Raw genomic sequence first — 12780 nt, forward strand, 5'->3', positions numbered from 1 at the left:
GTGGGAAATTTGAGAGCAGCCCACTGGAAAGGCAAGAAGGAACCTTGTGCGAGAGAGAGGAAGTAGTCACAGTTAGGAGATTTACAAGGTTATGCAAAATAGAAGCCCCACCGGAAACATCAGTGATTTCCGGAATTTCATTTCTATATTGAAATACATGAGCCGGGCGTGGTGGTGCATGCCTTTAATCCCAGCACTCGGAAGGCAGAGGCAGGAAGATTTCTGAGTTCGAAGCCAGCCTGGTCTACAAAGTGAGTTCCAGGACAGCCAGGGCTACACAGAGAAACCCTGTCTCGAAAAACCAAAAAAAAAAAAAAAAAAAAAAAAGAAAGAAAGAAAGAAAGAAATACATGGAACCTCAGAGTTTTTAAAACTACATCTACCCATCTATCCATCCCTCCATCTTCTACGGGGGGGGGGGGGGGGGGGCAGGGAAGTTCTGTATGTACCAAAGCACGGGAAAAGGTCGTAGAATCCACCGCCTTCGGGAAGAGCAGCAGACACCCTTACCCTCTGGGCCTTCTCACTGATCTTGAACCTCAGCTTTCTCAGTCACCTTTTGCCCATACTCAAATTAGCAAGGCCCTTCTGTTCCTGGGATCTCAGCCCTGGACAGGTCGGTGAGGGTCACGAACTGTCCCGGTTACAGTTACTTCTGTTGTCGCTGTAGTAAAATACCTGACAAGAGCAAATGGAGAAAGACCGGCCCACAGGTCATGTGCGCAGTCCATCATGGAATGGAAGTCATGACTGCAGATCACACGGCATCCACGGAGATGCATCGTAGTGTTCAGCTCACTTCCTCCTGTGTTTTTAGCTCAGGACTCTGTTGCACATAATGGTTCCACCTACATTTAAAGTGGGTCTTTCACCCCAGTGAACCTCCGCTGGGGTTGCAGGTAGTTGTGAGCCATGTGATATGGGTGCTGGAAACCAAGTCAGGGTTCTCTGTAAGAGTCATACATCTTCTTAGCCATTATGCCATCTTTATCGTCCTTCAGTTATTAACCACTAATATGTTTCTTTCCTGGCCCCTTGGACCTGATACTGAGGCCTGCTTTCCTACATCTCTGCTTCTGCCTTGGAAGACCCTCTAGGTATCCCTCACCCATTCAGGCTGACTCTCCTACTAAGCAGACCAAGGCAGAGATGGGTAATTTGCTTTTGGGAGCCAAGAAGGATATTTCTTTTGCTTCAATTCTTATTACACACATCCTTGTAAAGACCTAATGCACATATTGCCTGACAGTCTTTGCTGATGAGGGATGTTATGTATTTCAGGTTCCTCTTGCAAACATGAAAGCCCAGAAGGGTTATGGTTCATCCAACCTCAGGCTTCATCAGAGAACAAGACCGATGTTGGAATCCTCACTTGGGAGAGCTCTTTTGCCATTTGATACTTTCGACCAATGCTATAAAAAAATGCAGAGGCAACAGGATACGAGTTGTACCTGTTCTGGAAACCTTTTAAAGGACCAGTATGGCATAATTATCCCAATAGGCCCCCAAAGCTGTGGAGAAGCTGAGGAAACAGAGAGATCACCTTAGGCCTTTAAAATTGCCTGTGATGGTTTGAGTCCCCATGGGTTTGTGTTATGAACATGTTCCCATACTGGTGACAATGTTTTGGAAACATGTGGAACTTTTAAGAGGCAGAGCCCAGATTGGAGGAAGTGGGCTGCTAGGGGTGGGTTTTGTAAGTTTGTGCTCAAGCCCCGTTCTTGCTTTATTCCACTTCCTGGTCCAACATGACACTGAATCTGTCACACCCTCCAGTCAGGATGACTAAGCTCTTAGTTTGTCCCTCATGGCAAACTAAACTCTCTGAAACTGTAAGCCAAAATAATACTTCCTCTCTTCAAATTGACTGTAGCACACAAAATTAATGAGCATAGTGAATCTGTTCTGCCCTGACTACCAAGGTGTGATGGTTTGTATATCCTTGAACCAGGGAGTGGCACCATCTGGAGGTGTGGCCTTGTTGGAATAGGTGCGACCTGGTTAGAATAGGTGTGCTACTGTGGGTGTGGGCATAAGATCCTCACCCTAGTTGCCTGGAAGTCAGTCTTCCACTAGCAGCCTTTGGATGAAGGCATAGAACTCTCAGTTCCTCCTGTGCCATGCCTGCCTGGATACTGCCATGCTCCCACCTTGATGATAATGGACTGAACCTCTGAACCTGTAAGCCAGCCCCAATTAAATGTTGTTTTTTATAAGACTTGCCTTGGTCATGGTGTCTGTTCACAGCAGTAAAACCCTAACTAAGACAGAAGTCTTTCAGTGAACCAAGGAACCGGGATAGAGAGGCTGACATACATTGACTCTATTGACCCGAGTTTAACCTTTATGCCAGTCAGGACTGGTGCTTAGATCTAGGATGGAGATGAAAACTGATCTGCACAGGGCTGTCATCTCTGTCTGACCTGACCCTTAAAACAAAACAGCAACAGCCTGGGATGCTGGCAGAAGCAAGATTCAGGGATGGATCCAGGCTTAGCATCTAAAACATGTATCGCTTTGGCACAGCTTAGAACTAGTGATTTCCTCAAACGCAAATCCCCCCCCCCCAAACACACACACACACACACACACACACACACACACACACACACACACAATGATTTCTTGTGCAGTGCACAACAGTCCCAAGATACTTTGTTTGGTAAATAATAATTTTTCCTTATCTCCACTGGGAACAGGCTCCAAAGAACTCTCACTTGAGTACAGATTATAGCCTCAAAAGAGGTTAGTACCCCAGCTGCTACCCTGTGCGTGAGTTAGAGAGAACTTAGCCAGCAAAGAGGTTCTTGAGATGTACACATGCTGTGAAATGACTGTGAAAGTTTTAGAGACCTCAGTGTAGCGCGTTTATGTTTCGTTTACCCTAAGTGGGATCAGTGTAACAGAGTCAAGAATTTAAATACTGAGTCTATCCTTCTCCACCTTTTTTCAAGTGTGTGTGTGTGTGTGTGTGTGTGTGTGTGTGTGTGTGTGTTTGTAGAGATCAGAGGTCAACTTCAGGTATTTGACATCTTAGTTTTGGGGACAGGGTCTCTCAGTGGACCTAGAGAGAGTCATTTGAGCTACAATGACTGACCAGCAATGCCCCAGGATCCTATCTCTGCCCACCAAGTGCTGGAATTACAGGTGTCTGCCGCCATACCCAGCCTTTTTAGTGGAGATCTGAACTTAGAACCTCATGTTTATGGGTGAATACTTTACCCACTGAGTCATCTCCCCAGCCCTTTATCCTGACTGTTGTCCAGGCTCAGTGTTTATGCTTTATAATATATTAATAAAATACTTTATGAACAGTTTTTAATCACAGTAATTCTAAGTTCTAGAAATAGTATCTGCCTTAACATTGCCCCATCATTCACACTGAACAATATACCTCAGTGTTTTTCATTGTGGTTATTGTTGATACCTTCGGTTCATTCATTCTCAAAATGAAACCTCTCATGAGTTAATCTAAGAACTCACATCTTCCCTTCCAAAACTGCTGCCCAAAGTACAACCCCTGACGTCCAAGTGTAGGGAACAAAACCCAGCCATTCTCCCTCACACTGTCACCTGCTCCAGGTCGCTCTGATTGCCACCACCTTCACAGTACAGTCATTCCTAATCTGAGGCAGGGGGATTGTAATTCATCCATTTCTTCATCCACCAGGGCCCCTGGACCCCCAAACCACACACATCATCCTTGGAATACGCAATGTGTATTTTTCATAAGGAGAAGATCCATAGCTCCAATTTTCTTCTCAATGAATCCATTACAGTCTTCTCCAAAAAAAAAAAAAAAAAACAAAAAAAAAACTGGCTGTCACTTTGATCAATATTGTCATTATGTGCTTAGAATAATCAGTCAGCATCCTTATTTGTCCCTCGCCTCCAGTCTCCTCTGCCAGGCCGTTCTGTACAGTGATGTCATCTTGCTGTCTCCATCCAGCAGACAGAGGGCTTGACAGCCTCGGCTTCTTCCCACTCTGGCCGTCTGTGCAGTCTCTCCCTTGACGCTGTCATAGCCCTCCTGCTCCTGTTTCTCCACTCAGTCTTTCCTACTCAGGACAGCTCCGTGGCCCTTTCTCCACAGCCGACACTTGACCAAAGTCAAGATCAGTCCAGAGATGATAAAGACTTTAATTTCAGGAAGCCAAACATAATTGAACGGGGGAAGAGGGTTAAAGAAGAAAATGGCAAGGCTAGCCTGGTCTAGAGCAAGTTCCAAGACAGCCAGGGCTACACAGAGAAACCCTCTCTTGAAAAACTAAATAAAAACAAAACCCCAGACAAGAGAGTCCAGGTGGGAAATGTCTGCCTTTTACTTAGATCTTTAAAAGAATGGACTCTCCAGTGTACCCTGAGTTAGAAAGCGCTCCAAAGTAAAGAAAGCCAAAACCTATCCATAGTCCTCAACTTCTGTCCTTCTACAAGCCACTAGCTTCAGCAAACAGCAACACTCGACACTTACAGAATGAAAACAGGGGCTGGCTATGGTGGCCCACACTTGTAGTCCCAGCACTCCAGAGGCAGAGGCAGGTAGATCTCTGAGTTCTAGGCCAGCTTAGTCTACTAAGTGAGTGAGTTCCAGGACAACAGGACTACACAGAGAAACCCTGTTTTGGGAAAACCAACCAAGCAACCAAGCAAGCCAAAACCAGAATGAGAACAGAACACTAAAGCCAGTAAAAGGGAAGTGCTAGCCCTGCATACCTGGTGAGCAGAGTTCCATCCCCACGGTCCACACAGGTAGGAAAGAAACAGCACCACAAGTTGTTGTCTGACCTCCACACATGCTGTGCTGTGTGGTACCCCACTTTCACATAACACACACACACACATACACACTAGCAATAAAGTTTTAAAATACTTCGAAAATAAAATATAACTAGAACCTAGCACAGAGCCTGTCACATACTCATAAGGACAGCTATGGATAAGGGTCAGGCAGAAGAATTGGAGTTCACAGCCAGCCTGGGCCACAAAGAAAGACCCTATCCTGCCCCCCACCCCAAAAAGAGTGGGGATAAAACTTTTTTTTATAATTATTTATTTATTATTATACTGTAGCTGATTTCAGACTCACCAGAAGAGGGCGTCAGATCTCATTATGGATAGTTGTGAGCCACCATGTGGTTGCTGGGATTTGAACTCAGGACCTTCGGAAGAGCAGTCAGTGCTCTTAACCACTGAGCCATTTCACCAGCCCGGGATAAAACATTTTTAAAAGGTAATTCATTTTTAGAAGTTATTACCATATTCCTCACATCAAGAGATCATTACTTGTAAACTATGGTTGACAAGAATTAATTATGTAAACCAAAATAGCTGGTAAGAGGGTTTTGAACACTCCTGATACAAACAAAAACTAAATATTTGACGTCTTGAATTTACCAATTACCCTGGTATGAATCACGTACATAACTTCAGATGTTGCATTGTGCTCCATAAGTAAATACAATTACAGTAACAATTAAAGTGGTTGCCAGTGGTGGTGCACACCTTTAATCCCAGCACTCAGGAGGCAGAGGCAGGCAGATGTCTGTGAGTTCAAGCCCAGCCGAGTCTATATAGCAAGTTTCAGGACAGCCAGGGCTACATGAAGACAAAAAAACAAAGCAAACAACCAAGCAAAAGTCAACTACTTGGGTTTAGAGATGACTCAGCAGTTAAGAGCACTGGATTTTCTTCCAGTGGTCCTGAGTTTAATTCCCAGCAACCACATGCCAACTCACGATAGGAAGCCCTCTTATGGTGTGCAGGCATACATGCAATCAAAGCACACACATACATAAAAAATAAATCTTAAAGAAAAAAGTAAACCAGGGCCCCTGGGATTGTTCAAAACATAAAAGCTCTTGATCCTGCTCTGTGGAAGAAAAAAAATCTGAGTTCTACAAGTTGTCCTCTGACCTCCACAGACCTCTGTAGCATGTTAGACACACACACACACACACACACACACACACACACACACACACACTAAATAAATGTAAAAAAATTTAAAAATAATCCAAAATACGATTTTAAATATAAACTATATTTTAATTGGGGGAAATGACTCAGAGGTTAAGAGAATTGGTTGTTCTTGCAGAGGACCCAGGTTCAGTTCCCAGTACCCACAATAGTTCAAGGGGCTCCAACAACAGCCACTTCTGACCTCCTCAGGCACAGGGCAGATACATGGTCCACAAACATCTTTGCAGAGATAGCAATCACATAAAAATAAAACAAATCTTAAAAAAAAAAAGTCACAGTTTCAGAGCAGCTGAAGTACAGGGTCACACACACCTGCTCGTTCCCATTAGCATCTTTCACAGAATGATCAGAGTGTCAATCTAAAGAAAAAGAAAGAAAACTGGCTTGCAGTGAATAATTAATTGGTAAACAATTATCTCTGATACTTGCTAATTACTGTCACTTAAGTGACTAACCCACGGCATAAATATTTTAAAAAGGACCCCTATTCTCAGTAGCAAATTCTAAACCAATAGTATTTGTTTTTAGAAAGTCATGAATCCACGGTAAGTCAGCTTGGATTTAGCATGATGAATCACATCCCATATCCGGATACACAGTTTCCTCCCAAATACTGACCCAGTTATACTTCAAATTCCCCCCAGGACTTAATCATGCTCTGTGGCCCCATGGACAAACAAAACAAAACAACCTTGCAGGTGGGGCTGGAGAGATGGTTCACTGAGTAAGAGTGCTTCCAGGTTACACATAAGCACCAGAGTCTAAACTTCCAACACTGATGTAAAAAGCCAGTGTGGCCATATAGATTTGTAACCCCAGGGAGGTGGAGACAGGAAGCTAGCTAGAGCTTGCTGACCAATAGGCTAGCTTCAGGCTCAGTGAGAGACACTGCCTAAAAAAAAAATAAAAATAAAAATAAACACATACACAGTGGAGAGTGATCTGACATCCTCTACTGGCCTTTGTGTACATACATAGCTATGTATGTATGTTGCCCATACACCACACATAAGACACGCTTGAAAAAAATTAAAATAAAAAAATGTAAAAAACACCTTTCAATTATATTTCTGAAGGAAAACACTAAAGAGCTGGGAGCATAGCTCAGTGGTAGAGAGCTTGCCTAGCATGAGTGGGGCTGTGGGTTCAATTGCTCACACAAAACAAACAGAAACAGAGAAACAAAACACTAGAAACTCGCCGCCTCTCGGCTTTCTGTCCACAGCATTGCCGAGCTCGGCATCCAGACCACATTGCTCAGGTGTGCCTCAAACCCTGAAGAGAATTTTAAAACAAGGAGAGCCCTCAACAATCACCATGCCTTTCACTTTGATAAAGATGAAACAGACGCAAATGCCCCGAGAGACCTGGGCCAAACATTGGGATACTTAGCTATCAGGGCTAGCTTTTCTGGAGATACAAGCAGGGTCCTTCAGGAGCCCTGAACACCTTGGGCTTTTCACTATTAGTGGAAAGACATTACCAGTATGTAGCATTCTGAATTCTTTTCTCTATTATAAATTGATTTTTCTGTCCTTGCCAAAGTTTTTCCATTCACTTCCTTTGTAAGCCGTAACCATAATGGTCCAGTATGGCTACCCAGCTGTATACTCGAGGATGTCTGCCTACTAGACTCCTTTGTAAAGCTTAATGAACACTGAGGAAGAATAGGAAGGAAAGGTCAGAACTTTAGTGTTGTAAGACAGAACCAGAGACGAGACCTTGAATGGAAAAACTACCCAGAGAGCCCAGCAGAGAAGAGACTCGAAGCTTGCACAGCAGAGCAGTTGACTCTGCCCTTCAGAGACTAAGCTCTGACTTGCTCCTACCAATTAAAACCCCCTTGCCCTTTTCACGTTTCCACACTGGTTGAGACAGATGGCCCAATTTGCCAGCCACCAAGGCAGAGGCCACAGGCTGAGCCGACTCATTCACAACGGTAATGCCTCCCAGAGACCATTCCACATTCATTTAGATGCCTGAGCAATTATTTGTGGCTGACAGCTGTAATTACTTTTTACTGCAGGTGGGTAACCGGTCCAAAAGCTAAGCTCATAGGACCACGGATTTCTAAAGGGCTTTGAAAAAAGTAATTTCCAGGCAGCCAGCACAGCATGTTTAATAAACTTTCCTCACAGGCCAATTGCTTTCTCTGTGGTGAAGAGCCACAGGCAAAGTGTGGATTCCTGGATGAGACGCTGTGGACCTGCACAGTCATTTTCGAGCAAGTCACATTTGCAGGCAACTCATTAGGTTGCACGTTGTTTGTTGTGTTTGAATATGAAGGCTCCTCCGTGGCTCCTTGTTGAGTGTTTGGTCCCCGGATGATGACTGTTATTTTGGGAGGTTCTGGAAACTTCAAGAGATGGGACTAAGCCTGAGGATGTAGTTCACTAGGAGTATGCCCTAGTATGTTATGGCAGACCCCCCTTTCTCTTGATCACCATGAAGGTCCTGAGTTCAAGACCCAGCATCCACACAAATACAAAACAAGGGGTTGGCGAGGTAGCTCAGCAGCTGCTCTTCCAAAGGACCCAGGTTTAATTCCCAGCACCCACATGGCAGCTCACAACTGTCTATAACTGCTGTTTCGGGTATGCATGACACCCTCATACACACATACGCGCTACATCAATGCACATAAAATAAAAATAAATAAAAATTTAAAAACAAAAACAAACTAAAAAACCAAACCAAACAAACAAAAGGCCAGGCACCATGGTGGGGCACTTAAAAGCCTAGCATGGGAGTATAGAATTGAACTTAAGGCACTAGAACCTTCATGGGGAAGAAGAGAAAGTAAGCCAAACTTTGAAATTAAACAGATGGCCATGAAATTAGACAGCTACAGCTCTACATTTTGACACTAAAACTGTACCATTGCAGTTCCTCCCCAAAGCTCGGCTTCAGTTAACTCAAGGTCTACCCTTCTCCATGCAACTTGAACCTCATGGAAGAACTCTGTGAAGTACCTTTCCTATGGTGACTTCCTTTGTGCGGAGTATCGGTTCTGTAACATGTATCTTAGCACTTGGTTTGGTCGTTTAGTTTTATGATTGAATAGTTAAAGAGCAGAAGGCACTGAATTGGTAGTAACATTTAATAAGCTAACGAAGGCCTTTGAACGACCTTTGAAGAACTCCGGATCCAGCGGGTCCCAGAGATTTGTTATGTGGGAACAGGGACCGGAAGTGGGGGGAAAGTGGAGATGGCGCCCACAACGAAGCCCTGGATTCAGACTCCGGAGCCGAGCATCAGAGTGCAGATCTAACTTTATTGTTTATTACATGAGCTTATATGTAGCTTTTTAGCCAATTTGGGTATGTTTATGTATTCAAGGCCAAATCAGAGTGTAACTATTGTTGTTTAGCAGAATCTGACTCACCTGACCACGAGCCTGCAGGAGAGAGTCCGATCCCCGATCCCCCAGGGAGATTTCCATGAAGACAAGCAAAGCAGCCACTGCTCTGGCCTCAGGTTCTTTGTGTTGTCTCACGGGTACGCCCGGAGCAAGTCAGATCATACACTGTGGACACTGGATCAGGACTCTTTAAGGGGTCGTAGGAGCTTGGGGTGCCTTGTTCTCCGTCTCATTTCTTCCTTCACCAGGTTTGCCTCCACATCCCCCCACATCTATGAATTATTAACACAACCACAGAATAAAGGGGGTAGGTCAAAACCAAATGTACATGATTTAGAAACTTTGTAACATGATCTGAGCACTGGAAATAAAACTCCAAAAAAATTTCTCAAGTATGTGCAAAAAAAACTACCAGAGCAAGCATAGGAAAGAATTCCTTTCAACTTTGGCATGAAGTTTAAAACATTTAAAATATTCATCAGACTCTTATATATGTAACTAAAATAAATGGGAAAATATAGAGGTCGCTGTCTCCTGATGGGAGAAAACACTGAGACTTAATTTACACAGCTTCCTGAAAACAATTAACATGACCAGGTCAATCCAGCAGGAGAGGACATTATAAAGCAGCAGGTCTCAGCCTGTGGCCTGTGACCCCTTTCACGGGAAGTCGAACGACCCTTTCACAGGGGTCGAATATCAGATATTTGTATCAAGACTCATTAACAGTAGCGAAATTACAGTTATGGAGTAGCAATGGAATTGTTTTATAGTTGGGGTCAGCACAACACAAGAGGCTGTACTAAAGGGTCGCAGCCTTAGGAAGGTTGAGCACCACTGCTCTAGAATAAAGGGATCTGATCATTAAATCATGCGATAAGAAAAGGCAGCAGTCTTTCAGGAGATATCAGGAAGGAAGTAATCTCACCCAGGATCTCTAGTTAGCAAAAAAAAAAAAAAAAAAAAAAAAAAAAGTTAAAAAAGGAGGGATGGGGTGAGGGGAACCCTGGGAAGCTAAGCTCTCCGATGACTGGCATCCCTGCTGAGGTTTGATGCGGATGTAAGAATCCACATCAATGAAAATGAGTTATAGCAAGTGCTTATGTTACCAGCCCGTCCAAAGGGTATTTCTACTGTGCTGTAATTCCATTAACTCAAAGGGATTGAAACCTCCATGAATAATGAAAGGTACTGAAAGCAAACCGAAAGCCCTTGGGGAACCAAGTGTGGTCTAGCAAACATCCCAGAATCAGCAGCCTTAAAGAGACCTACCCTATTTGTCACGGGAAGAATGGTCTGAATGTCCATCAACATCAATCCTTTGCAGGGGCCTGGGGGGTCTGAACTTGGAGCTCTGTGGTAGAGTGCTTGCTTAGCATGTCTGAGACCCTAGCTATGATCCCGGGCACTGGGAGGAGGGGGGATTAAAAGCAATCTTGTGTCTCAAACTACCTGAGTGAGAAAGAGACAAATAATCATATTTAAGTTTGGATTGGGACCAAAGAATAATTGAGACAAATTTTAAAATTCATGCAGGGATTCCCAATGATTTGTCTTTGACTCTTTTTTTTTTTCCTTTCGCACTTTTTAAAATTACGCTTATTTATTTAACATGGGGGGTGGGGTGGGGAATGGGTATCCATGTGGTCATATGACAATCTGTGAGAGTCAGTCCTCTCCTCCATCATGGGAGTTCAGGGATTGGACTCAGGTTGTCAGGCTTAGTAGCACAAGCCTTTCCTGGCTGTGCGGCCTTGCCAGCTCTCAAGTTTTGAAAAAGCTGAAAAAACCTTTTTTTTCCCTTTCCTATGGCCCAATTCCATCCACACGCGGGATGAACAAAGGTCCTATATTTTGCATCATCCAGGTGGCCAAAGAGGAACGTTCAGGTGTGTCAGTAGGGGGTGATAGAAAATTCCAGAACATTTGCAGGCTAGACCTGCAGGCTGTCTGTGCTCCGTCGGTTTTCTTCCAACTGCATGAAAAGAACAAAGTAGGCTGTTCCATTGTCCACAATGGTAGCCGAGTGACTGATGGCAGCTTTGATGGCTTATATGAACCATCGCTTACTTCAAGGCACTTCCTGGCAGAGTTCAAAACATTTCTAAAGCCAAGGGGAGCCACCTAACTATAGCCATTTAGAAAATGAAATGTCCAGAAGGTAATTATTAGGATCAATGAACAATGTGTCAGTTGGAGGGAGGAGTCTAGTCTTAACTTCTTTTCCAGGCTTTTTTTAAATGAAGAATTATAAGAACTTGGGGCTAGAAAGATGGCTCTGATGGTCAAGAACACTCACTGAACACCTGGAACCCTGGCTTCACCTCAGCATACCCCCACAAAAAAATTACTGAAGAGAATAGAATGAAAATATTGTATAAACTTCTTGGGAGTGTCATCTTTGTGAGCAGGTACCCTCTTGATTTCTGTAAGAATTACCTCTTAACACTAACAGGTTCACTAGTCTGTGTTTCTGTAACACTGGTCAGGATCCATAGATGGCAGGCCTAGACTCCACGGTGATGTTTTGAAACGTCTTCACATGGATACTGGAGAGTCTCTGCAGTCTGTGGATAATGGTCATTTCTGGGGCATCTGTGAAGCTTCGTCTGTAAACAATGAAACATATCATCTATGACTGACCCAGTACAACTTATTCATAATGAATTACAAAACAAAACAAAACAAAACAAAACAAAAAACAACCCAAACAAACAAAAAACTGTCACAGGCAAAGAAACTGAGATTACCTATTTGGTTCTGCCTTTGTGCAAGGAAATTGGGGCCCAAATTCCAGTACCTGACCCAAAGTTACAGGCAAAAGGAAGAGTAGAGAAAAGGACCAGAACCTTGGGTTTTCCCTCCCTGTCGACACCAGTCCGGACGTCCACTGTACCTGTCCGAATCTCCATGGTGATGTCATAGCCCGGTGACGTCATAGCCCGGCGACGCTGTGGTCCAACCTCAGCACCCTGGAGCCCATCTTTGTGTTCTTCCCGTGGCTTTTTAATTATCAGAGAAGCCAATCCCAGTCACCTCAATTCCTCTGGCTGCAGGCGAGGGATTCCACGGCTCTCTAGATAAATAATTTCATGTACCTGACCAGGCTGCGGGGTGAGAGAGCAGGGACTAGGAGCCACAGGGAGAATAAGTAACTTATTTGGGGTCGGGAGGTGGGGGTGGGGCGAGAGACTCTTTCTAATTAGGAGAAACATAAATGTGTATGAATTTTAAGTATGAAATACATGAGGGGCAGAGAACCGTGTACTTTATGAAGATTGGGTCAGACCACTCCCACGGGCCTGCAGAGGAAGTCGGATCAGTGCCGCTGTGCAAAGCTCAGAGAGGACCTAGCCAAAAGGCTCCCACTGTCTTCCATGACCTACACGCCAAGGTCGTGTTACAACTGTATCCTGCGGCAGGGGGTGGGGGTGGGGTGG

At 44.2% G+C, this 12780-nt stretch overlaps 1 long non-coding RNA gene across 5 annotated transcripts; it reads right to left on the minus strand.

Moving 5' to 3' along the window:
- Nucleotides 1-6124: 6124 nt before the first annotated feature.
- Gm36263 lies at nt 6125-12447 on the minus strand. Of its 5 annotated transcripts, none has more exons than XR_381836.3 (4): nt 12091-12227; nt 11780-11949; nt 9365-9612; nt 6125-6338 (listed from the first exon to the last, which is right to left on the minus strand). It is a non-coding gene; the product is annotated as a predicted gene, 36263 (long non-coding RNA). The 5 variants fall into 5 exon arrangements; XR_001780534.1 differs by lacking the exon at nt 6125-6338 and adding an exon at nt 10613-10792 and having other exon boundaries at nt 9181-9612; XR_001780535.2 differs by lacking the exons at nt 6125-6338; nt 12091-12227 and adding an exon at nt 12237-12447 and having other exon boundaries at nt 9181-9612.
- Nucleotides 12448-12780: the final 333 nt, after the last annotated feature.

Source organism: Mus musculus, chromosome 12, assembly GCF_000001635.26.
Source record: "Mus musculus strain C57BL/6J chromosome 12, GRCm38.p6 C57BL/6J".
Classification (NCBI taxonomy): domain Eukaryota; kingdom Metazoa; phylum Chordata; class Mammalia; order Rodentia; family Muridae; genus Mus; species Mus musculus.